This window comes from Acinonyx jubatus, chromosome B1 (genome assembly GCF_027475565.1).
Source record: "Acinonyx jubatus isolate Ajub_Pintada_27869175 chromosome B1, VMU_Ajub_asm_v1.0, whole genome shotgun sequence".
Taxonomy (NCBI): domain Eukaryota; kingdom Metazoa; phylum Chordata; class Mammalia; order Carnivora; family Felidae; genus Acinonyx; species Acinonyx jubatus.
Genome location: NC_069382.1, coordinates 86821666 through 86846165, shown reverse-complemented (window position 1 = coordinate 86846165; position 24500 = coordinate 86821666). Strand labels below are relative to the sequence as shown.

The 24500-nt window shown below is 33.4% G+C and overlaps 1 pseudogene; it reads right to left on the bottom strand.

Moving 5' to 3' along the window:
* Window positions 1-7517: 7517 nt before the first annotated feature.
* Window positions 7518-10791, bottom strand: LOC128314276 (60S ribosomal protein L34-like; annotated as a pseudogene).
* Between the last annotated feature and the right edge of the window lie 13709 nt (window positions 10792-24500).

Here is a 24500-nt window from a genome sequence, read left to right as displayed (position 1 = left end):
AGAATGCTCGACTGTTGTGAGGTGTGTCAACCTAAACAATATGATTATGTCTATATATTTCCATCTCAGAGGGAGTAATAATTCTTTGGTTTCTGACTTCATAGCATGCAGTGGGCATGTAAGAAGTTCAATCCATTTACAAGAAAGTCACTTAACATGTCAAAGAAGTAGCATGACAGGAGCAAAATAATTTTTCTTATTCTGGATTTATTGTACTCTTTCTTAAGACCTATTTTGGTAATTGAAACAATTTTTAAAAGACTTTTTCATTTAAAAAGAACATTTGAAGCAAAATACGAATTTTAAGAATAATATTTAATTTGAATACAAATAGAGGTTTATTCCTTTAAAATGAGCAAATATTATTGCCTACTGAAAAGTGTTAATTTTTTAAGTCTACCATTTCACTAATAAAATGTGGGCAAACTAGGCATATGTAATAAAATTAACCATCTTGGTAACCAAAATAAGGGTTTAGACTTTTTATGAGATAAGCAGATGGGCTTTATTTATATAATATATGAAACCCAATTAAATGTATTAAATTCACTATACAAGTAATTAAATAGTCTAACTTAGATGACAACAACTCAAAACAGTCTTAGACTCAGGAGAAATTCTCAAAATTTTCTACTCTATCCATGAATTCAGTAAAGTCCCCATACATACCTGCAGAATAGATATAGTACCTAAAACTCTCTATCAAAGAAAGTATTCCATTTTTTTAAATTCAGTATCATATTAAAACACACACATACACACACCATTTGTTAGATAGAGCTAAAATCAGGCTTCTGACTTTACAGCTTCTACTTGCTAAATGTAATTCTAATGTCTTCAGAGTCAGAGTAAATCCACTTCAAGTTCAACAAGATAACTCTTCACATTTATGAAAAAATACATTTATCTTATGAATTACATCTATTTTAAATCAAATGTACCAAGTTCTTAGAATCCATAGGCAATAAACCAACAACGTTAGAATAAACAGCCAAAACATGGTCCTTTATTTATGATAAATCCAAGAGTTTGACACTTATATCTATCACTAAACATACAGCACTAGAGGTAAAGGAAATGAAAACAAATGCCACTAAAAGACAGTGAACAACATAATATTATAACACAAATATGTAAAACTTCCACATGAAACAGATTTAAGTGGAGTTGCTCTTGTTAAATGAAGGGTGAAGAGCACAAGGGGACATTCACTGAATTTCTCCTTCACTTCTGTAGCAACACAGGCTCAACCAAGGAGAGACTTTAGCCTCTAAGGAGTAGAGTTTAAAACAGTTAAATATGAAGTTTGATGCAAAAGCCCTTTCAATATTAGCAAAAAATAGTAATAATCGTTTCAGTATAAGAGGGATCCCCTTCTTCCTCATCCTCATCAACATCTGTTATTTCCTGAGTTCTTAATTTTAGTCATTCTGACGGATATGAGGTGGTATTTCATCATGGTTTTGATTTGTATTTCCCTCTTGATGAGTGATGTTGAGCATCTTTTCATGTGTCTGTTAGCCCTCTGGATGTCTTCTTTGGAAAAGTGTGTATTCATGTCTTTTGCTGGATTATTTATTTTTTTCGTGTTGAGTTTATAAGTTCTTTATAGATTTAGGATACTAACCCTTTATCAGATATGTCATTTGCAAAGATCTTCTCCCATTCTGAAAGTTGCCTTTTAGTTTTGTTGATTTTTCACTGTGCAGTTTATATCTTGATGAGGTCCCAATAGTTCATTTTTGCTTTTGTTTCTCTTGCATCAGAGACATGTCTAGTAAGAAGTTGCTGTAACCGAGGCCAACTGATAATTTTGTATATTTCTCCAAGAAAATTGAAAAAGAAGTTTCACAATAAGCTCTCATCTCCACATATATCCATCTAACTTGAGCTATTCTATTTCCTTTTCTCCTACTACTGAGCCAACTTCCTTTATAACTACAATGTACAACCCTTCTACTTGCTCTCTAAATTCTATCCTCATTTATCTACTTAAGAGCAAAATATGGCAATTGAGTATTCATTTAAAAAGCTGAAAGAATACCCACCTTTTGCCCCACATATCTGGAATGTGTCAGTCATTTGGGACTTCTTAAGACATAACTTTACTCAGTCATTCAATGATATAACTCAGTGTTCAGTTTTGCAGATCCCACATTATTCAATAGTAAGATTATCAGGCTGTTAGAATAAGCCCATGTTAAACTAAAATGTGTATATGTTTAGAGCTAGGAATTTAAGGCACCATTCCAATACTCTATAAATTATTTTGTAAACTAAAATTTAAATTAATATTTTAATAAAATGACATCTTCATAATGTGTATGAAATGCTTATTTCTTGCTTATGCAAGAAATTATATATTAACTCCAGATATCTATTACTCCTAATAAGTTTTTTTTCATAGATTACATAAAGTTTTATCAAATTATTTTATTTTGCAATGCTACTGCAAATAGATTGTTCCACAAAGTATGTTCTAATTAAACATCAAAGACATAAAACAGAGGATGCTTCTCTGTAATCCACAGGAAAACATTGCTATAAGACATGAATTATTTTATATATTAAAATCTCTTTGAAAATATCAACTGTTAAATAACGGTATTGTCCATTAAAGTCAAATATGCAAGAGATGAAAGCTCTAGAGAGGAAGAATAAAGTAATACTGATGGAGGAGAGCCTGGGTGGCTCACTCAGTTAAGCGTCCGCCTTCGGCTCAGATCATGATCTCACAGTTTGTGAGTTCAAGCCCTGCCTGTGTCAGGCTCTGTGCTGACAGCTCTGAGCCTGGAACCTGCTTTGGATTCTGTGTTTTCCTCTCTCTCTGCCCCTCCCCCGTTCATGCTATCTCTCTCAAAAATACACATTAAAAAAAAAAAAAAGCAATACTGATGGAATATGGCTATATAATGATTACTTTATAGAGACAAGAAAAAAGCCTGAGAAAACAGACTGGACCCCTGGCAGATGCTTATGTTGGGTTACACTGAAATGAGTAGATTTTTTAGAACTCTACTCTGGGTTGAAGTGACGTTATTAGGAAATGGAGCAGTCTCAAAACACAGCTGTTCCCTCTCAAAATTAGCACAAAATTTTGAATCTGCATGGGAAAGAAAGCTAAAGAGCTTTGCTGAAAACATTATAAAGAGTTGGGATTAATTGCCCACGGTCTTTCAGGACTAAAGAAAGGAATCTTTAAAAGGGTTTCAATTGAAATTGTTGGAGGGCCACATCCTAAAGATGAACCAGATGTAGTAATCGTGCTAAATGGTAATTCAACTCAGGTCTAGTTTCCTTTCTGGCAAGACTGAGGTGATCAGCCTCAAATCTGTATTATAGGAAATAATGAATGGTTTTTGAAGAAGCCTAATGTCATAGTCTATAGCTAATTTATATAAAATCTTCAATGTATAATCTGCATAACGTTCAAGATAAAACCCTGTCAAAGATGTAGATCCTGAGGTGTTCTAAGAATTAGAGCTTTTCAAGCAAGGACTTTAAAATAATATGATCTGTATGATTAAAATAATAGAGAAAAAGTGGACAAAATAGAAAAAATAAGATTATAGTAAAAGATTTGAATGTACAGAAAAGATCAAATAGATATTATAGAAGTGAAAATAAAAGTATTTGAAATTAAATTAATAAATGGATTATTGACATGTTAGATTCAGCAGTACCAACTAAAAGTAAAATGAACAACAGGTCAGTAAAAATGTCAAAATTAAAGCACAGAAATAGAAGAAAGGGGAAATGATTAAGGTATAAGGGACACATGAAATATTCTGTAAAAGGAAAATAAGCAACACAACTACAAGGAAGGAAGTAACACAAATAAAAGCATATACAAATGAAGAGAAAACAAATATACAATAAGGAATACCTACAAATTAAAAGCTGATCCTTTAAAAGATTAACAAAACATGATGAACCTTTAAAAAGACTAGGTAAAGTGAGTGAGAGAAATGTGAGAGAAAGAGAAAGAATACTTACTCTTATCAGAAATAAAAATGGAGACATCAGTACAGATTTTATAGCTACCAAAAGAAAATAAATCCTTTAAGTAAATTTCATAAAAAAAAAGAATGCCTTAAAAATATCCTACAACTTGGGGTGCCAGGGTGGCTCAGTCAGTTAAGCATCCAACTCTTGATTTTGACTCACGTCATGATCTCAGTTAGTGGGATCAAACCTCATGCCAGGGTCCACACTGATAACACAGAGCTTGCTTGGGATTCTCTGTCTCCTTCTTTCTCTGCCCCTTCCCCATTCACAAGTACAGTCTCTCTCTCTCTCTCTCTCTCTCTCTCTCTCTCTCTCAAAATAAATAAATAAATAAACTTAAAAAAATCCTACAAAGTTGGCTGTAGAAAATATAGAAAAATCTGAACATTAATGATATTGAATATCTTGTTATAAATCACTGTCGCAAAGAAAACAGACCCAGATATTTTATCAGTCAATTTTTCCAAATCATTTACAGGGACAAAAAAATAATAGTAATGTTCCACAGAGTAGAAAAATAAGTTTCTTAGCAAATTTTATGATTCCAAATAACCTGAATATTAAATCCTAAAAAGGGATATAAGAGAAGAAAATTACACACCAGCCTACCTGTGACCAAATATCATAAGACAAAGTCCTAAGATATAAAACTCACCTTAAAAAACTCAAAAGAATAGAAATGATACATTGTCTATTCATAAGCTACAGTGGAATTAAACTAGAAATCAATCAGAGAAATAGATGGAAAATCCCCAAGTACTTGGAAATTAAAACAACATATTTCTGAAAAAAACAAGGTAAAAAAGAAATTTGAGAAAATGTTTAATATTTTGATCTAAATGAAAATGAAATACAAATAAATAAAATTTGTGAAATGCACCGACAGCAGTGCTTACAGGGAAATTTATAGGACTGAATCCATATGTTAGAGGAGAAGAAAGACCTAATGTTAGTAGTCTAAGCTTCCACATTAGAAAACTAGAAAATTAAAAACAAAGTAGGAAGAAAAAAAGAAATAATAATTAAAGCAGAAATCATTGCAATTGAATGTAAGAAATCAATTAGAAAATATCAATAAAACCTAAATTTGCATCGTTGAGAAGGTCAATAAGCCTCTAGCCAGGTCAACTAAGAAAAAGAGAAGTGAAAGAGAGTCATCACTACAAATCCGATGGATGTCAAACCGATAAGTGCCTGTGCAAGTGTGCACACACCAAACAACCAAACAAACCATATAAAGATACAACTAACTAAAATCAAGATATACATAAAATATAATAAATCATAATCAAACTAGGGTTGTTTCAGAAATGCAAGCCTAGCTCATTACTCAAAGCTCAGCCAATATGCTTTAATGTATTAATTCAGAAAAGCAGAAAACCCATATGATTTTCATCATAGTTGCAAATCAGACTTTTGACAAAATTCAAACTCTATGCATGATTTTAAAAATTTATTTAGTAAGCCAAACATAGAAGATAATTCTTTAATCTGTTAAATAATTTATACCAATAAATGGCAAACATCATGGGCAATGATGAAATAGTAAATATTTTCTTTGAGTTTGAGAATGAAACAAAAGTTCCTACATTTATCAATAGGGTAGTAGAGATCCTCATCACTCTATTCATGTAAGAAATATATGTAAAAGACATAAATATTGGATACAAATTCAGTATACAAAATCAATAGAATTTCTGTAAACCAGGAACAAACAATATGAAAATCAGGGCTTAAATATTATTCAAAATATCATTACATATAATAAATTCTTAGGAATAAATCTAAAATTGTATAAGATCTCAACACTGCTATGTATAAAACATTACTAAGACAAATGAAAGAAGAACTAAATACAATATTTTATAGATTTTGATTTTCCAAAATATAGAGTCAATTCAATAATCAAAGTTTATTCAAGCTCTAAAAATAAAAATTTACAATAAAATTTTAAAGATTTAAAAAAATTTTTTTTTACATTTATTTATTTTTGAGAGACAGAGAGAGACAGCGTGAGCAGGAGGGGCAGAGAGAGAGGGAGACACAGAAGCAAAAGCAGGCACCAGGCTCTGATCTCTGAGCTGTCAGCACAGAGGCCGATGCGGTGCTCGATCCCACAAACTGTGAGATCATGACCTGAGCTGAAGTCGGACGCTTAACCAACTGAGCCACCCAGGCGCCCCAAAATTTTAAAGATTTTAAACTTCTTTAAAGGGCCGAGAAAAGACAAGTTAAACTTGGAGGGGAGTATAGCTGAAGGAATTATTACACCAAATAGTCACAACTTTTTAGCCTTGTGTTAAAATTATAGTGTGGTATTGACACAAAGTAAAACAAAATATGTACAGAAGCAGATCCACCCCTGACTTATGATATAAGTGACACTTGTTAAAAATACATTTTGACCTCTGTCATATCTATGCACATATGCATGCATACGCTCAGAAGTATTACAGATTGTAAGGTAGAAGGTATTTTAAAAATCTTGTAGAGGAATATATATGAGAATATACATGGTCAGGAGACCATGGAATAAGCAAAACTTCTCTAAACAGAGGACAAAGATGCTTACCATTAAGAAAAGCTTGGCAAATTTGGTCATTTGGAAACTTCTGCTTATCAAAATACTGGTATGAGAGACCAAATACCTCCTAAAGCAATAAATTATATGTATAATTTATATATATGAATATATGTATAATTTATATATAAATATACATGAATATATATATGAATCCAGCATATATGCAAGATCATAAAACAGAACACTATTAATATCCCATGAAACATTACTCACGTCCATTGTAGTCATTATCAAAGTCTTTTCCCCTTAAGAGTCACACTATCCTGACTTCTAACACTACAAATGATACTTATTTCCTTCATTTAAGTGGAATCATAGAAAAAAAAAACAATATATATATATATATATATAAACATATATATATAATATGTGGTTTATTTCACTCAATATATTTTTGTAAGATTTATCCACACTGTCATAACTGTCTTTGCTATATAGAATTCCATTGTATGATAAAACCATATTTATTTTTCCTTTATCTTACACTGTAGACATTTGGATACTCTAGACAGAAGGATATTCTAAAATATAAACATTATAAATTTTTGTATTTTGGTCAAGATCTGAACAAAACCAACCAAATTTTGTTGGTTATACATCTGAGATAATAAAATGAATTATAGATTTTACATTCAGCTACTTTGACCGAATGGTTGTACCAATTTATATTTCCATATGTGAGATTTCCAATTCTACATCTTCACCTAATACTGTCACCCCTTGCAAGGGCTAGAGGACAGTGGGGTGATGTCATATGGTGGAATATTGATTTTAGTTATATCACTTCCTAGAATCTGCTCACAGGCCAACTATCACCGTGATGTTGTCAAGACTGATAAATACATTTCTAGGTTTTCTGAACCTATCCCTGTAATGTATTTTTAAAGAAAAATCCAGTAGTGCATGGAAATACAGAGGTTTGTTGTTTGAAGTAAACCATCCAAAATTATTCTTCCCATTCTAGAGTAGAACTTACTTACAAACACATCCTTCTAGGGTCTTATATGCCAATTTTCAGATTCAGAAACTTTATTTGAGTAGGCAATCTAATTTATCAGATTCAGTAATCAACCTGAGAATGCCAGTATAGTATTTTGTTTAAGGCACTGATTCTGGGCCAGGCTGCTTAGATTGAATCCTGGTTAGATGGTTAGTTAATCACTTTCTAACCATGAGGCCTTAAACAAGTTACTTAACCTCACTGTTCTCAGTCTTACACTCTAGAAGATAAGGATATTACCAGGGTCGTTGTAAGTATTACATGGGATAAATACAAATAAGGCTAAAAGAACAGTGTCTTCTCATTACAAATTCTTTCTAAGCATTAACTATTATGTAAGGATAAGATTTTAAGCTGAAAAGCTAATAAAAGAGTGATGTGCATTAGTTTAATACAATTTCCACCCTGACATACTCCTTTGATGACTGAGACCAAAACAAGAACTCACTAGAGAAGCAATTTAGAAAAATTGTCATTCACTGTTGGTCCATATAAGGAATGACTGAACTGAAAGCCAGGAGATTACATTTTCTCTTAGAATAAGAAGAAATTGCCATTAGTTGACAGGAAATAAAGGTTCATATTGTTTGGTATAGCAAAAGATATGTCTTTTCAGATGTTATATAAAAGAACCATTTGCCACTCAGAAAGTAATCACCTTTCTATTGCTTCCTTCCATCCATTGTCCAAAATTTCACTCATTTATTGTCCCTTGAAGAAGCAGTAGACATTGAAAACAAAGTTCACTCTTCCCTTTTGCAGGCAACAAATCAGGCTGAAAAAATACACTGGCATTGTGTGGACTCCTGAGTCAGCAAAATTTATAAGACTGAATGAGGATCTGAGCAGTCTAGACTTTTCTCATTTCTTCTTATCAGATCTGACAGAATGGTGACTTTGGAGATGAATGAATGCCTATGTATACAGGACAACTTGCAAAGACTGAGGGTCACTAATACGAGATATTACAAAATATTAGTTGAACAGATGCATTTTTTTCTCCATAAAATAAATCTATTTGCTATCCTTCTTTCACTAAGTTTAAGCTATGTGACTTGTTACATAGAAGTCAATTGCAAGTACAGTGAAAAATAATTCAAACACGTTGTTGACAAGTTCCCAATTAACAGGAAGGAAAAGTAGATAACACCTTTATTTCCAGAAGTTAGATAGAAAAAGTAGAGGGTACAAGGAAAAGAAAAGTATAACAAATCCTTTTGCTGTCGTCCTCGAGGCTGAAACAAAGGAAGGTGAGTATTCAGTGAAGAAAAGTTCCTATAGGATGCAAGAAGGAATTCATGAACTAATGGATGTTGTATACTGCTATGCATTTTCTCCTTTGACAGAAGATTGTTCCTAAGTCAAAAACAGCAGTTTAACTGCAGGACATTCAAAAATACAGCAACACATTTTTAGATAAGAAGAGGCCAGAGTTTCTATTTCTCAGCTTTCACATCACTTTGAAAGGATACACCTATTCCTGCATACGCCTGCCATGTGCTCCTTCAGATGGTGGCAGGTTGAACTGATTTACCAGGAACTGAATGAAGAGACAGCCAAGCTTCAGAAAGAACCAAGATGGTGCTAAGTCACTTGAAGGCAAACTCCAGAACTTTAACAGCAACCGGAGCATAGAACACTTCTATAGCAAACATCTATGGGAAGCTCTTTGGCCAGGTGTATGAGGGATGTAGATAGAGGTGAGCAAAAGACTCAAGGTTACCAAAAGGATGAACTGTCCCTCTTCAACCACTATGATGACACTTAAGCTGTTCTTCAAACACAGTAGACATCTGTGAGGGTCAATCAATAACAGAAAAACAACCCTGATAAGGAGTTAAATCTTTAGTAAATATCAGAAGAGCAGAAATTCTACTTTATTCTAGGCAGCCCAGCTAAATTATTACAGGTCTCTGCTTCCCTTTCAGCTGAAAGTAGTCATACAGATGTAGGTAAAGGGTACTGAGACTTCTGGAAATTCCTTAAATGGAAGACACACAGCCTGTTTACTGACCTCCTTTCTTCTACTTGGAATGTGGGTATTATAGATGGAATTATAGATGATTTCTTGTGACTCTGAAATTAGAACGTCATGCTAATCATGGCAGAGGGAAAAGATAGAAGATGCCTTGGTCCCCGAAGGACTATGGGGGTGTCAGGCCAGCTGTGATCCTCCTTTCTCCAGAACTGGGTCTGAACTGCCAATTTTTCAAATAGTGCTATATGACAGAAAAATAATTTAAACTGATAATATTTGTGTTTTCTGTTCCCTAAGTGATACAGAATTTGGTACCTAAAGCTATAATGCTGCATAAATGTGGAACTGATGAACAGAGAGTTTGGGAGGTAAATAATGAGGACTAACAGATATCAATTGGAAATTTCAGCGTGGAAACCTAGTGACCCTTGTAATGCATTGATAGATGATTTGGTCAAACTTTCACCTTCCTTTTATTTTTACCTTTTGATTTTTTTATTACTCAAAAAAAGTTCCTTTTTTTTTTTAGCTTTCTGACTTTGTTCTTATGCCTTCTTCAACACTTTCACTATGATTTACTGTTCCTTGATAAGGAAAGCATGCTTGATCCTGTCACCAACACATTTAGCACACATGGAACAACTATGGGCCCTGCTGACGTGTGGTTTGTTTTAGACAATCTCATAAGAACTGTAGGTTTCATACCATAAACTCCTCAAAGTCGGCCTGGGCTCACGCCATATGCAGATTTTTGGTGCTTTCCTAACCTTTTTGGTATAAAGGAAACGATTCTATTACCAGGGGTTCGGGGCATGCTAGTTTTGTTAGAGGTTGTATTGTAGGACAGCCCACAATGATATGTCAAACACTGGACCACTCGGAATGCCTATGGACACGGTCTCTGGAGGAGGTACCTTTCTTTTTTTGAATAGTAGACTGAGTCATCAGACTATAGCGCTAAGATGAATTAAGAAAAGATTCAGAATATTGGCGCATATTGGCTGTTTTGTATTGTGTTTAGCAAAATCCTATACAGCAGAAAAGTCAGACTAGACCTAGTCACTCTCTAAGGTAAGAGAAATCACACCACCATTAAGTGATGCCTTTACATTGTTAAGAAAGGCAAACTTGGCAGAGTCAACCTTGGGGCAGTGCAGGGCTGAAGAACCAAGTGCTACTCTTCTCCAATCTGAAATGATTTACCTGGGGATAAAGTGACATGGCACATGGTAGGCATTCTCATGGGCACAAATGCTGGACATTTAAAGAAGATCTAAATGATCATTTGAGAGGCAAAACAGTTTTATTACAACTACTATGTGACCCCTTGGGGAGCAATGTCAGATGCAGTTATCTCTGGAATCTTCAAAATTCCTTGGGCTTTGCCTGGTTAAAAACAAACAAACAAACAAACAAACAAACAAACAAACAAACATCCTATGGAATGGGCAAGGTACTAAAAGGGCATAGGAAGCAGAATGAAAATGATTTGACCTATGGCTCAAACACACCATTTAAGTGCTATAGGATTGGCCAGTTATCACCTTAGTGTGCATTTCAAATTTGTTGTCAGCTACATCATTTCAAATTACCTTAATCTGTGGTTTACTCTTTGGCAATACCCTCCATCATTGCCTCCTACCTTCTTTAAGTGTTGTATATTATTTATTTTGAAATATTTCAGACATGTAAAAGGGAATTATAAATAATATTGTTGTACATGATATGTGTTATTATATATTATATATGTTATACATATTATGATATATATTCTCTTATAACAATATAAACAATGGGCAGCCACCACCCAGACTAAGAAATAAACCTCTAAAAGCACAGTTTTAGGTCACTTTTACCTCCTACTTCCCCCTCCTGCCAGAGCCAACTATAATCCTTAATTCCATTTTTATTATTCACATATATGTTACAAATTTGCTACTTATATTCTTGTCTCTAAATAATCTTGTGCACAATTTTCCTTTATTTCAACTTCATATACTTTAGATTTACCCAATTTAATAAATGCAAATCAAGTTCACCATTTTCACTATTAGGTAGCTTTCCACTGGATGACTATATCAAATGCACTGGTTTCATTATTTACCTTGTTTTGGGATTTTATTATTGTTAATGTTGTTTTCTTCTAGCGAAAAATATGATACAAATGTTATTTCTATATGTTTTTTCTTATACACTTGTGAAAGAGTTTATGTTTTGTACTTTGAGCCGTAGGGTATGGTGGTTATAAGGGTATGCACATATTTACCTTAATAGGGATTTCCAGATTGCTCCCCAATATAGCTATAAAAACTTACACTTCTACCAGCAGCAATATGTTGGATGTCCTATTTCTCTACAGCATTACCAACACTGTTATTGGCAAACGTTGAAATTACTGTCTAGTTTAGGGGCATAGTTTTGCATATCTTCTGATGAAGTTGAAATACTTTTCATATATTTACAAGTTACAGCCCCCTCAAGAAAATGAGTTTACATATTTTGCCACTTTTATAATTTATCAATTTCCACCTTTTTTGAAATTATTTGTAGGAGGGTATTTTGAAGTCCAGGCACTAATTCTCTGCCAGTTATATGCATTTCAAACATACTCTTCCAGCCTAGAACTTGAATTTAACTATTTTCAAAGCTATTTTTTTTCAGAAAAAGTAATTTTAATATAATCAAATTATCATACTTTTTTCAATGTTTTCTGTTTTCAGATATATTAATAAATACCTGTACCCTTCAGTCATGAAAAATATTCATATTTTCTACTAATTGTTTCTGTTTACTTACACAGGATAATTTAATACTCAGGAATTTTGTATATGATGTGAAACAAAGACTCACTTTTTAAAATTTTTATTATTATTTAAAAAAAATTTAACATGTATTCATTTTTTGAGAGACAGAGAGAGAGCACAAGCAGGGGAGGGGCAGAGAGAGGGGGAGACACAGAATCAGAAGCAGGCTCCAGGTTCTGAGCTGTCATCACAGAGCCCGATGCGGGGCTCGAACTCATGAAACCCAAGATCATGACCTGAGCCAAAGTCGCTTAACTGACTGAGCCACCCAAGCACCCCATTATTATTATTATTTTTAATCTTTATTTAACTTTGAAAGAGAGAGACAGGGGGCAAATGGGGGAGGAACAGAAAGAGAGAGATGGAGACAAAGAATCCAAAACAGGCTTCAGGCTCTGAGCTGTCATCACAGAGCCCAAAGTGGGTCTCAAACCCACGAACTGCAAGATCGTGACCCGAGCCAAAGTTGGCTGCCCAATCGACTGAGCCACCCAGGTGCCCCAAAGATTCTCTTTTTTGAATGGAAAACTATTTTTTAGCATTACTTGTTAACTTCTTCTTTCTTCACTGATTTATAATCTGTCATATATAAAGTGTTCAGAGACACATGGTTCCATATCTGGGTTCTTTCTTCTGTGGCATTGTCTTCACCACAGCAAAATTCCAGTGTCTCAATTACATTACTTTACAGTATGTTTTAACACGTGTCACTGCATCAACTGACTCTTTGCTCTTGTCTGTCATTGGGTCTTTACTAGTTCATATATATTTTCTTATCAGCTTTGTCAAGTTCTACCAAGAAAATTGAAATTTTTTACAATGGCTTTATACCTTAACTTGAAGACAATTGACATTTTTGTCATAATGAATCTTTTTTATGTATACATATTTTCATATATAGTATATTTCTATTCATTTGTTGATTCCATCTTTTATAGCATTAATAAAGTTTAAATTTTTTTTCTCTATAAAGGACTCAGACATCTGTTGTCGAATGCATTTCTATAAGCATCATATTGTAAGTTTTATCCTTTAAAAGTAGTATTTTCTTATTCTTTTTTTATCCAGTGAATAGGGATGTAATTAATGGAAAAATGATTTTGTAGCCAAGAAACCTACTTAAAATCTTATCTACTCTATTAATGTGTTAGTATATTATCATTGTTCCTTCTTTCCAGTCCCTATATTATTTCTTATCTTTGTGTTCCTGAATTGGCTAAGGCCTCAGATATAATGTTGCATGAATGTGGTAGGAATAGACATTTTTTCTCATTCTTTGCTCATAAAGAATATACTTCCAAGATTTTACCATTAAATATTATGTTGTTCTTTATTAACTTTGAGAAGTTAATAAAATTTTCTGCTACCCTTATGTTTTTATGATAAATGGGTATTGATTGTCGGTAAAGGCATTTTCCACAACATACTTAATCATAGCTTTTTCTCTCCTTTAATTTAACTAAGGAAAATTGTATAGGTAGATTCTCTAATAAGTCTATCCATCCTTGCCTGCCTGGGATGAAACCTACTTGATCACAATACATTATATCTATATATTGTTTGGTTTATTTTGCTAAAATTTGTAGGATGTTTACCTTTTTCATACTGGTGTTAATCTTACGATGACCATACCAGATTTTCTGCAAAAAAAAAAAAAAAAAAATGGTAAAGAACAAAGGAAGAACAATTTGGAACACACAATGTATACAATCTTCAATATGTTTTACATTTATCTCATTTAAATTTTATAACAGCTTTATAAGATAGGTGGTCTTTATGACTCATTTTCAACAAAAGTTTAAGAAGGTAGAATAACCCTCTCAAGAACTAAAAATGTTTGAGGACAGAAGCTGTCTTTGGGAAAACTATGCTATCTGTTAGAATCTTAATTTGTTTTAGACCTATTTAAATGGTAGATTATACAAAATCCTTCATAGGTACCTAAACATTTTTTTTTAGTTCTTTCTTCATCTGCCTTCTGTCTTCTGAACATTATGCCTCTAAGACTTTGCTATTCCCTTTATTTTACTTTGAAATACAATTAAATATGCACTTCTTATGCATTTCACTTGACTGTGAGCCTCAGAAAGAAGGTCGGTAACTATCCCTTATCTATTTTTGGAACTGAGTGCCGTACCTTGTATGTTGCTTTGTAAATATATAATGAAACAAACATATTTTTGTAGTGAATTGAATTATTCTTCCTTAAAGCCAGAGTTTATATTTTGGAGAAGTTGTTGATTTTCCTTGTACTGTATAAAAGAGAAAATTCCCTTGAGTAGTGAAGGAGAAAATTAGTTTAGAGAAGAAACAAAGTAATTAACATAGGATATAAAACAAGCAATAAAGACAGCCAAAATATAACAAACATAATGAAATTAAAATGGCATTAAGGGAAATATCAAAGTCATAAGAATCAAAAACTGGTAAACTAAAATTGCGACTTATTAAATTGTATATAATCAGCATTCTAAAAATAATATCTTACAGAGTATTTCTGCAGGCTCTGTTGGGTAAACTTACGCGAAAGTGAGGTAATTCAAGATCCCAAGAAAATGAGGAAACTGAAGGGAAAATGCAGCATTTTATCAGCCTGGGGAAATGACTACAAAGACTGAAGAGCAAAAAGAGAGGGAATAAAGATAGAAGCACCAAAATATCTTTCATTTTTGTTGACTAGTTCCATTTTGTTACATAAAATCTATTTTTATTACCATTTCTCAGCAAACAACTGGAACTTTGAAATCACAGTATAAGAAATAAAGTATTGTCCCCTATTTCACTTCTTATATTGTTTTTAGTTTTTATCTTAATAAAACACGTAATACTCTGCACTATAATTCAGGTTCCATTTATTGTCTCTTTTTATGAAGAGAAGCATGTACTCAGAGTTTACATTTGAGGCATAATTGAGTCACAATGTTCACATGTCAGTTATTTTATTAATCTATTTTAAGGATACATTTACATAATTAATTATTTATAGTATTATATTTGTATGTTTGTATTTCCCCTTGGAGGGAAATATATATATATATATATGGATGTATATATCAACATAAACACAGACTTCATGAGTTTATATTCTAATTATGGGGCAGAGCTGGGCGAAAGGCATTTTTGAGAACAACAAAATACAAAAACACAATTCTAATTATAAGTACAAAAGTGTTTTAGAGAAAATAAAGTTCGGTTGCAAATTTTGGAAGATTCATTTTTTGTCTGTAGATGTACAATTTCTCTAGCACCATTTTTTGATAAGGGACTCTTCCTTCATTTAGTTATTTTTGTTCCTTTATCAAAGGCTAAGTCAGCATATTTGGATCTATTTTTGAGTTTTCTATTTGATTACATTGGTCTATATGTCTTCCCTTTTAGCAATACCACACAGTCCTGATTATGATAGACTGGAAATGGAAGTCTCTTCAAATATTAAGTTTTTCATTTCTTTCATCATCTTTTGATAGCTTTTAGCATACAATCCCAGTACACATTCTGTTGGATTTACACATACTTATTTTATTTTCTTTGGTGCAATTGGAAATGATGTGACATTTTTTATTTTGTTTTCCAAATGTTTATTGTCAGTGTGTAGAAATTCAATTGACTTTTGTGTGCTGATCTTGAATCTAATGACTCATTAGGCCTAGGAATTTGTTTTTGTTTTTGTTTTTCTGTATATTCTTTAGGATATTCTACATACACAATCATGTTATCTGCAAACAGTCTTTTTCCTCCCTTTTCCTCCTTTTCCAATCTTTTCCTTGTATTTTTTTTTTTTTTGTCTTATTGCAGTGACTGGAAATTTTGGAATTATGTAAATAAAAGTGTTGAAAGAAAACATCCTTGCCCAGATCCTGATTTTAGAGAGGGAACACTCAGTCTTTCATCATTAAGTGTGAAGTTAGCTGTAATTTTTTTTCCTTTTTTTCTGATATTGAGAAGGATCTCCTCTATTCATAGTGCACTAGAAGTTTTATTTTTTTAATTATGAATGGATATTGAATTTTGTCAAATGTTTTTTCTATATCAATTGATATCATGCTATTTCCTTATCAGTCTGTTTATATGGTGCACTACATTGATTGATTTTCAAATACTGAGCCACCTTTTTATACCCAAAATCAGTGTCACTCATAATGGTGTTTTGTCATATTTAAAAATATATATATTTACAGGAGACTGGGTGGATCAGTTGATTAAGTGTCCATCTCTTGATTTTGACTTAGGTCATGATCTCATGGTTTGTCGGTTCAAGCCCTGCTTTGGGCTCTGAACTGACAGCACAAAGCCTACTTGGGATTTTCTCTCTCCCTCTCTCTCTGCCCCTCCCCGTCTCTCGTGCACACTCTCACTCTTTCTCTCAAAATAAATAAACCTAAATAAAAAAATAAATTTATTTATATAAACATATTTAAAATTTTTTCAAAGTTAAAAGTTTTGAAAAATTATACTGATAGAAATATATAAAAGTTACATTTGATTTGCTAAAATTTTTTTGAAGATTTTGCATCTGTATTTCATGAACGTTATTGGGACCAGGTCACTTCCATCTTGGAAGACAGCAAGGTGACTCTACCTGAAATTTTAGTGAGCTTTTCTAAGATAGCAGAGGGGTGTTTCCATTATTTAGATTGTTGAAATGAAAGAGTAAAAGCTCACTATGGAAGAAATAAAACAAAACGCAAGTAATATTGGATAATGTCTTACTTTTAGCTTGAGGAAAAGATAAATAGCGATTTATTTTTAATAATATGATGAATTATTTTGGCCTCTTGGAGTTCTGAAACTTTGGGTCATTGATTCTAATATTTTAATTAATTTAAGACATGGAAAGAGGAGAAATTAATATCCTTTAATATTTGACAAATAAATCCCACACCCAAATTAGCTCAAGTACCAAAAAAGTTTATTAGGTATATTTTCAAAGTTCTTTAGACCTTGATGTACAGAGATTAGGTATTACTCAGATTATACTTAAAGTACTATAGAATATTTACTCATGACACTCCTTTTGATTACCAGGAAAGCAATATTTCAGCTGTAAAAAATATAGATTTGTGTTACAAACAATTTTCAAGATAGCTCATCAAACAATTTCTAAGAAAAATATTATATATACATTTCCAATTAATGTAAAACAGTTTAATAATTCCATAATTTAAAAGTTGAACTATAACTTGAAACATACATTTCAAAAGGAAATATGACAATTCAAAGTAGTCAGTCTCAAATATTTTTTATCAGAAGTCATTAAAATTAATTACCATGTTTTAACACTTGAATTGCACTTACCTGAACAATTTTTTTCTAATGAAACATTTTAAAAAAGCTAATTACAAAGAATAACTTACTACTGTATGTTTATTTTTACTTCCCAGGCCAAGTAGTAAATCTGATCTTTAATTATATGTGCTAACAATATTCTCACAAAATCTACTGCTGCTATGTAAACACAGGTTAGACAATATTTATAAAACTTTATATGTTAATTTACAATTTTCTGCTCTACAAATGCTCGCATAAATAATAGATTGGGGTGTTGCTGTTTCCATGATCTTTGTTTAATTAGAAACACTCTTGGCAATTCAACATAATTGTAGGCAAAATGTGACAGATAATTTCTTCTTTGCATTAAATGTGATTATACGAGCTGTCTGTAAATTTTCAAAAATCTTCCTATGTCACTGTCGATTTTCTGTACCATCTAATGAGAAACCACTGTGTTTAATTGTGTTATCAAATATTCAAAATTTATTTTAACAGTTCCAGAAAAAGAAGACTAATGGTGCTGTTGAAGGGAGATTATTAATACACACAGATATGCCCTTCTCTGGAGATCTCTCTCTTTCTTTCCTTGTTTCACACTCTCTCTCTCTCTCTCTCTCTCTCTCTCACACACACACACACACACACACACACACTCACAAGTAAATGAAATCTCCTCCTTCTAGAGATCTACAGAAGAGGACAAATGAATACAGAGATTACCAATTTAGAACATTCATTATGAACCTATAAACAAAAACAAAGGTAAAATATGGTCTTAAAATTTAGGATTAATTAAATTCTGTCACCCAAAACCATGTGTACATACCAATACACTACATACATGTACAGAAAGTCCACTAAGGCCCTCCATCCTAACACAAAATCTTCCTTAAAATGAAAATACCTTCTCATGATACAAAGAGAACAGTTAATGTGCATATGCCCATCTCATATCAGAGTCCTCTTTATTATAACACCCTAACTAACACCTGACACTATTGAAAGGGCTATCAGTTGCCAAGTTCTGTCTAATAACATACAGCTTCTGTGTGTGTGTGTGTGTGTGTGTGTGTGTGTGTGTGTGTTTGTATGTGATTAAGTATCTTCAGAGAGTCTCAATATGTTCAATATTGAAGAAGTTCTAACTTGCTAACACTAGGACACAGAATTGGGAATAAGGGAGAGTTAAGAAAGTGCTTTTGAAAAACTAAACACCATGGTTGACACAAAACTGTCTGCAACAGAAGGGAAGCAAATTCTGTAAAAGGGCAAGAAACTCACTGGACACTAAGTGAAATAAAAAATTCACATATAGGCAAATTAATTTAGAATGTTACACTTTAAAGGCAAGAAGAATGTTTAAACCTTCCATTCAGACAGAAAATAATAAAATAACAAAGACAATTGGATCCCCAAGACACAAGCATCAGAATAACATCATACTTTTCACCAGAGCACAGATGTTAAAAAAGTCTGGTGAAAGGTATAAAAGCAGGAAAGAAAAAAATGTGATAAAATCTAGACTCCTATATCACATGAAATATGAAACAATTTTTATTCATGGAAAATCACTGAACATCTACTTGCATGAAAATATCTTCTCAAGGAAATTATCTATATATTGGCTCCAGAAAGTGAGAATAAAAAACAAGAACTGTGAAAGGTTTTTTTTTTTTTTGTATTTTTTTGTCTTTGACAATTTTTTAAATGTTTATTCATTTTTGAGAGAGGGTGTAAGCAGGGGAGGTGCATAGAAAGAGAGAAACAGAGGATTCAAAGCAGGCAGCTCTGCCAGCTCAGAGCCTGATGGGCTCAAACTCACAAACCGTGAGATCATGACCTGAGCCAAAGTTGGATGCTTAACCAACTGAGCCACCCAGACGCCCCTGAATTATTTTCTTATGGTCTTAATTTTCAACTTTTCTTCACCAGTAGTTATCCTATAGCAGCACTAGGAAGCTGTGGAAGTGGACAGTTTACTTAAAAAAAAAATGCCATGGGACAAATTGAAATTCTGTCAATTAAAACTATATGGTAAATCGACTTCTAAGAAATGACTTTCTTGTCATATAAAATATATATTAGAACATACAGTTTTATCAATAAGCAAAATCAAATTCAATCCAAAAATATTGGTTGTTGATTATAATGTTGCAAAATATAGTCATTACCACAAAAGATGTAAACACAACATCAGCATGATTTCAAAAGTTAGAACAATGTTAAAAAATGAAAAATACATTTGCTGTTGACACTACGAATGTCCATTTTTGAATGACATTGCTGCTGTGACTGAAGAAGAAATGCAACTACACATACTACTAATGTTCTGCATTGAACAACAGTTACACAATCATAATAATTAATATTTATCAATTTTCAACATTATCATTCAAGCTACAGAGAAAATACAAAGCATTTAATTATGTGTGACACAATAGAATACAATATTTTCAGTTTTAAAATGAAAGTGAAGAGGAGTTAAGATGACAGACTAGTAGGAGGACCTTATGCTTACCTCATCCCTCAAACACAGCTAGATCAATATCACATCATTCTGAACACACAAGAAATCTATCTGAGGACTGACAAAACAAGCTGCATGACTGGAGGGAGAGAAGGCCACATCATGGAGAGCAGGAGATGGAGAGACATGATTTGGGGGAGAAAAAGATCATTGGTGTTATAGACAGGAGGGAGTCCTGACCTCAGAGAGGAGAAAGAGAGAGAAGGAGGGAGGAGAGCAATGCACAAGGGATCTCACAAGGAAATCTCTTGTACAAAGCCATTGGTTAGGAAAATGAAAGGGGCTGATTATCTTGAATATTTACAACCAGCTGAGCTCAAAGACTGGAGTTTTAGAGTTTCAAGTCATGGATGATAAAGACCCTAGCAGGTACCATAGTACTATGGAGAAGGAAGGCACAGGCCCAGGAGTGAGCTGCATAATCTGAAGATCCCTTGGGATATACTGGGAGAGAGGTTTCCCTGTTCTTGGAATACATCTGTGAGAGGCAGCATTATCTCTCAGGGGACTAAAGAGCTGGCAGATGGCATTATACTCCCTCTCCCCTTGAGCATAGGAACAAAGACACCTGCTGTGGGTGGCTAACCCAGACTCAGCCTTTTTGCTTTAATATAAACTCCAAATCCTTGTGCATTTCTGTGACTGCCATTCTGGGACTAACTTGCACCAGCCCCAGCTTAATGACCTTCCCTCAGGGGACAAGCACCAGTCCATGCCATGCTGGGTCCCTAAATTTTGGAGTTTTAAAATTCAGCCTATGTTCCTTAGATAAAACACAGGTGTACTGCATTGCCAGCCAGGCAGATGGTCTGGAAGAGACAGGCTGAAGGCAAGGATATGAAGGATACCCAGGACTACATTAGAGGAGACTGTTTTTTTCCCATGAGGGCTTCACTATTGACATCATATTTCTCCCTTGCCCATCAGCACAGACTGGCTTCAGTGAGCAGCACAGCCCCCACACTGGACGTCTGAACAGCTTACACCAAGTTCCACCCCACCCCACCCTGTGCTCTGCAGGTGCCTAAATGTGCCTGAGAACCAGGGCAGCAGGCTTCTCCCTCAACCAACCAACAGAATACCCCTCACACTGCACTCATCAAGTCTACTGACTATAGAATGCTGCAAGGCTTCAGCTATAAGGGAAGTGGGATCTAATATCTATTAACAAGCAGACCAGAGAACACCTAGTTAAAACTTGCCAACTCTAGACAAGGCCCAAACACCCCCTACTGCAGGAAAGGAGAAACTGTTACAGGACTGACTTGAGGGAAAGAGCAGCCAAAACATAGCAGCAGACTGCACACAGCATACATCAGAATCACTTAATGAAGCACTAGGCCCTGGAAAGTATGTGATCTCTTCTTAACAAAACCATTAGTCTCAGGAGCAGGAAACATAACAGGCTTTCCTAACACACAAAAGAAGACAGAGACTTAGACAAAATGTCCAGATAGAGGAGTTCATTCCAAAAGAAAGAACAAGAAAAGATATGGCCATGGATCTAATCAAAACGTATGTAAGTAATATACTTGATGCATAATTTAAAACAACAATTATAAGAATACTAACTGGGCTTGAGAAAAGCATAGAAGACACCAGGGAATCAATTTCCAGAGATAAAAGACCTAAAAACTAGCGAGGCTGAATATAATCAAGATGTGAAACTGTGTAGATGTAATGACAAGGATGGAAGAAGCAGAAGGATGAATAAATTATATAGAAAAAAATATGGAAACTAATGAAACTGAAAAGAAGAAGAAAAGAAAAACATTGGATCACTAATGTAGACTTAGGGAACTCAGTGACTCCATAAAGCATAATAATATTTGTATCATAGGAATCCATGAAAAAAAAGATAGGGAATAAAAAGCAGACGGTTTATTCTAGGAAATTAGAGCTGAAAACTTCCCTAATCTGGGGAAGGAAACAGACATCCAAATCCAAGAGGCACAGAGAACTCCCATCAAAATCAATAAAAGACATATCACAGTAAAGTTTGAAATATAGAGATAAGGAAAAAATCCTAAAAGCAGCAGAGGAAAAGAAATTCTTAACTTGCAAGGAAAGACAAATAAGGTTAACAGCAGGCCTCTCCAAAGAAAGATGGCAAGCCAGAAGGTGATGGCATGATATATTCAACATGCTAAATGGGAAAAAGCTGCAGCCAAAAATACTTTATCCATCAAGGCTGTCATTCAGAATAGAAGGAGAGATAAAGGTTTTCCTAGACAATCAAAAATTAAAAGAGTTCATGACCACAAACCAACCCTGCAAGAAATATTATAGGAGACTCTTTGAGTGGGGAAAGAAAGACCAAAAGTGACAAAGACTAGAAGAGAACAGAGAAAATCTCCAGAAACAACTTAACAGTATATAAAATGACACTAAATTCATATCTATCAAAAATCACTCTGAATGTAAATGTACTAAAAGCTCCAATCAAAAGACTTAGTGTATCATAATGGACAAAAAAACAAGACCCTTCTATATTCTGCCTACAAGAGATTCATTTTAGACCTAAAGACACCTGAAGATTGACAGTGAGGGGATAAAGAACCATTTATCATGCCAATGGATATCAAAGAAAGCTGGGGTAACCATATTTATAGCAGACAAAATAGATTTCAAACCAAAGAGACTATAACAGGATATTGGACACGATATCGTAATTCAGGGGTCTATCCAACATGAAGATCTAACAATTGTCAGTATTTGTGCCCCCAATTTGAATTAACCCAAATATATAAAACAATAATAAAAACATAAACTTATTGATAATAATACAATAATAGTAGGGGACTTTAGCACCCACTGACAACAATGGACAGATTATCTTATCAGAAAATCAACAAGGAAACAATAGCTTTGAGTGGTACACTGGACCAGATGGACTTAACAGATATATTCAGACCATTTCAACCTAAAGAAGCAGAATATGTACTATTTTCACATAAGCATTGGGCATTCTCAAAAATAGATCATATATACTGGGTCATGAATCAGGCCTCAACAAATACAAAAAGATTAATGTCACACCATGTACATTTTATAACCACAATGCTATGAAATTTGAATTCAATCACAAGAAAAAAAAATTGCAAAGACCACAAATATGTGGAAGTTAAATAACATCCAACTAAAAAATGAATGGGTTAGGAGTGCCTGGGTGGCTCAGTTGGTTAAGGTTTTGACTCTTGATTTTGGCTCAGATCATGGTCTCAAGGCTCATGAGATCGAGCCTCATGTCAGGCTCCGTGATAACAGTGTGGAGCCTGCTTCGGATTTTCTCTCTCCTTCTCTCTCTTTCCATCCCCATTCATGCTTTCTCTTTATCTCTCAAAATAAATAAATAAACATTTAAAAATAATGAATATGTTAACCTGGAAATTAAAAAAGAAATTTAAAAATACATAGAAAAAATAAAAATGAAAACATGTTTCAAAACCTTTGAGATGCAGCAAAAGTGGTCATAAGAAAGAAGTATATAGCAATACATGCTACCTCAACAAGCAAGAAATTCTCAAATACACAACCTAGCCTTATACTAAAGGAACTAGAAAAAGAAAAGTAAATGAAGCCTAAAGCCAGCAGAAAGAGGGAAATAATAAAGATTAGAGCAGAAATAAATTATATAGAAACAAACAAACAAACAAAAACACAGAACAGATCAATGAAACTATGAGCTGGTTCTTTGACTGAATTAATAAAGCTGATAATCCCTTAGCCATACTTATCACAAAGAAAAGAGAAAGTAACCACATAAATAAAATCATGAATGAAAGAGGTGAGATCACAGCCAACACCAAAGAAATACAAACAATTATAAAGAATATTATGAAAAATTATAGGGCAACAAATTGAACCACCTAGAAGAAATAGATAATTTCCTAGATATATAATGTACCAAAACTGAAATAAGAAGAATTAGAAAATTTGAACAGACCCATTACTAGCAAGAAATTGAATAAGCAATCTAAAAATTCTGAACAAACAAAAGTCCAAGGCCAGATGGTTTCCCAGGGGAATTCTACCAAACATTTAAAGAAGATTTAATACCTATTCTTCTCAAACTATTCCAAAAACTAAAAATGGAAGGAAAACTTCCAAACTCATTATATGAAGCCAGCATTACCCTGATTGCAAAACCAGACGAAGACCCCACTAATAAGGTGAATTAAGGCCAATATCCTTGATGAACATGGATGCAAAAGTTCTCAACGAAATACTAGCAGATAAAATTCAGCAGTACATTAAAATCATCATATAGCATCATCAAGTGGGATTTATTTCTGGGATGAAAGTGTGGTTCAATGTACACAAATCAA